The sequence below is a fragment of the Phyllostomus discolor genome, chromosome 11, assembly GCF_004126475.2.
Source record: "Phyllostomus discolor isolate MPI-MPIP mPhyDis1 chromosome 11, mPhyDis1.pri.v3, whole genome shotgun sequence".
NCBI classification, from domain to species: Eukaryota; Metazoa; Chordata; class Mammalia; order Chiroptera; family Phyllostomidae; genus Phyllostomus; species Phyllostomus discolor.
The window spans coordinates 32,396,603-32,400,467 of NC_040913.2; the positions used below are offsets into that span (position 1 = coordinate 32,396,603).

Below are 3,865 nucleotides of genomic sequence, written 5' to 3' on the forward strand. Positions count from 1 at the left end.
GTGAATAGAAATAATGTCCACCACTGGGTCACCTAGCCTCATAAAATGTCTCACATGTAATGCACTCAGAACTTTATCAACCTGGGCTGCTAAATAACTGCTTAGAGCAAGGTCCTCACTGCTATATCCTCCCCACTGTTGAATTCTATTGAAGTGAGACACACATTTCTGTTGTATAAAGCAACCAAATTTTCCAGGTTCATCTGTTATGGCAATTAGCTGTGTCTCATCTGCTATACCAATGAAGAAATATATGGAAGAAAGCATAATCTATGATTAGACTAACTAGGTGAATGATATGTTAAAGAGTGGACAAAGTGGATAAAAAGATAAGGTATTCTGCATTACAAAATAACCCAGATTTAATATATAGTACTTTCCCAAGCATACTGAAGATTTACACCCAAGAAAGCTAACATTTTACAACCATAAGAGCTTAAAATAGTAACTTGCTTCACAAATGCAATGTTTCAGACTCAAAAATATTTCTTTACATACTCTAAACACGTCATTTTCTTTGTTTATATATTTTTTCTTAACATTGTAAGTCTTCATTTAAATATCTGATTGGCCAACTTGCGTTTTCCACCAACACGGGGAGCAGAAACCTTCACAGGCTTCACAATCTTTTGCTTAGGTGCTGCCTTTACGAGAACCTTAGTAGCAGCAGCCATCACTGTCTTTAGAAGCTTGCTTAGCCCTTTTTGCTTCCTTGGCAGCTCTGATAGCTTGTTTGGGCTGAGCTTTCCCAACTACAGGTTTCTGATTCCTCTTGGCCATTACATCATCAAGAGATGCACCAGTGGTGGCCCTCTGGAATTTGACTGCACAGAGGGTTCTCTTCTTTTGAATTCCTTCTGACTATCCCCTTTTGTGCTTTTTTTTTTGTAGAAGAGTGTTCAGTTTATCTGTGAAGGATTCTTCTTGTAAAGGAACGCTGACTCTCATTTTGCATTAAGAAATTGGGAAAGATTCCCATCAGTCCTGGCGTAGCGCCTCCATGTCTGGGTAGACCTTGCTCCCACTGAAACCTCACAGCCCCACCTTTACCACCACTGCTGCTGGGAAAAATGAAAGATGGTGAAGACTCTTTGTTTATATTTTATAAGAATATGTTTTTAATTTCTTCTCATAATTATTTTCAGTTTTCTCCCATGTGAGTAGTTGATCAAAATGAGTTAGTGGACTGAGAAAAGCCTCTTTAAAAAAATTAGGCTTGGACATTTTCTTTTGGTTATCTTTCATGTCCCCCCAAAAGTTGTGGTGTCTGAATGTACTTATGTCCCTAAGTTCATTGGATTTGTGAAGTATCCGAACTACTGTCTATTTTAAAAAACAGTTAATGGAATTTAAATAAAAGCAAATAAACAAAAGCATGTATGCTTGGCTGATGCGTGCACTGGCCCACAGTGTCTGCAGCGTTATGGATGAGATATGAGACAAATTCATACAGACTACCTAGTCCTGTGGAGGAAAAGGGATGGCACGGCTACTCTCTCAAGGGGAGGGCACCCCAACCCTTGCTTTGACAGGTTTTTATTGAGTTCCAATTTGCACAGAATCACAGGTAAAGTTCATTAATCGTTGTCAGGCAGTAAAGATCAAACAATAGATAGCATACAAAGAACTCTGAGGGCTTATTCTGAGTCAGGGTCTGTTAGCTAAAGGGATACAAAACTTTGGGAAAAAACTCATTTTCTGCTCAGACTCTTACCATTTAATTGAGAACATTCTTAGAAAAGCAGTTTTCAAAGGAGTTCATGTATTCTTTCTTAGGCCTGATCACCCAGGGAACCTGCACTTTCTATCACAGGGCTGTAGCGACCTCTGTCATTGTTTCAGGCTTAAGTCAGGCAGGGGAAGTAAGGCAGCCAAGAGATTAGGAGACTTTTTGCAGACAGAATGAGGGCTCAAGCTATGTCAAAACTGAGGGGCGAGGGTCCATCACTCCCTTTTGCAATAGCACCCTAAGTCCTTCCCTGGGGCCTCCCTGTGATCATGCCTGTCTTAACGCATCCCTCTCTTGAGGAATCTTACCCGTCATTGGCTAACCGACCAAGCACTGGGGGCCAAGCAGGGTGAAGTAAAAGGGGCAGAAGTGGCACCCCTGCCAGGGAGGTAAGCTTTGTCTCCTCAGTGGTTTATGGTCTGAAGGTTACTCACTCAGCCTTAGTCATGGGGTAGTTATAGCTTCTGAAACCAGGTAAGGTGGTTCCCAACACTTAGCATTTATAATGCCAGGCAGAACCTTAAATTTAAGTTAAAAATTATTTTGAGAAAATGTCTGCATGATTTATCCAGATCATAGTCACTGATTAACAATTATTTTTTTACACCATGGGAAAACAATTTTCTCCTTGTTGGTAAAACGCATGTTGTTTAAAAGAGTAATAGGAACTGCCTATCAATCAGGACCTTACCTGAAACAATTATATAATTCAAGGAAAATTAAAAGAGAGATTTTTCATAAAAGTGTATGGTATTGGGAATCCACAACAGATAACACAGTACCCCATGGTAACTACCAAGAGGGGGCAGTAACTATTTACATGTCTAAGCAAGTAGAGGGAACAGTTATTTGAAGCTGAAGGATCCCAAAGTTCAAAACCATCACCTGACAATACTCATGTGGAGTATAAAACAAAAAATAAACAAATGAACAACAACTCCCCCCCCAAAAAGAACAAATTCATAGAGACAGACAACTGACTGGTAGAGAGGAAGGGGATAGAGAGATGGTAAATACAGGGAGGTGTAAAAGTAGGTTTTCCATGGTTTGTGTGGAGAATCAATACAATGATTAATACATCAATTATTAATTATTATATTGCCCTACCCTGTATATGGTGACAGATAGAGATTAGACTTTTGTTGGTGAGCATGCTAGAGTGTACCCATATATTAAATTATAATGTTGTATACCTGAAACATATATTGTTATTAACCCATTGTTATTGCAGTTAAAGAAAAAAAGATTACCTAGAAAAATTGTACCAAATTAAATACTAGTCTGAGGATAAGTGTAATTTCACAATGACTTTTCAAAGGGAGTACGCAGGAATAGACATATCAACCTTATTTATATTCCTCTGTCTAATCTTCTGGAGCTATGTGTCTAAATCCACCTGAAAGCTGGGGTGGGAAGGGGCAGGGAATCTACTTCTGAAAGACAGAGGGGAGTCCTGGACCTGAGAATGGCGTAGAGCGGGACAAAGCAGATGTCCACATGCATCTATTATTCAGAAAGACAGCACACTTTATTGGCCATTCTACCTAATGTTAAATTTCATGTTCTAACTATGGAAATCAAGGAAAATGTAAAAATATAAGTAAAAGCTCTATTTCCAAAGAACATGCTTTACTCCTAGTATGCCCAGACAATTTTTTTCAACATAAGGACAAAGGAAAAGCCTTCAGAGAATCTGCCTATAGTTTCTTTTTATAGTCTCTTATCCGATATTAAAAAAAAATCAGATATCCCTTTCAACAATTACCCCCAGATTTCAGAAAGCAATCAGTGCCATAAAATTTTTAAACGTTAACTTAGGTTTTCTATGTTAAAGCTTTAAGCCTATATGATATAATCGTATTCCCTATCATTGGCAAATGTAGGAGTCCATACTAATTGGCAGTGTGTGCTTGCTACAATATCAGAAGAACTCACATTAACAATTAACCACCCATAATTTCAAAAATGTATGTGTGCTTACTATTTATGTAAAGTTTATAATTAAACTCTAAAATCATCTTCAAATATATCATTTATAAAAGAGCATCACATTACTTATTGATTTGAAAATTAGATGTCGTAATTATAATTAAAGATAAAAATTAAAATAAATCATATTTTCCACTTTCCCCAAAT

At 37.7% G+C, this 3,865-nt stretch overlaps 1 pseudogene; it reads right to left on the minus strand.

Annotated features, from left to right (window-relative positions):
* Positions 1-517: 517 nt before the first annotated feature.
* On the minus strand, positions 518-2,044 carry LOC114489757 (annotated as a pseudogene).
* Between the last annotated feature and the right edge of the window lie 1,821 nt (positions 2,045-3,865).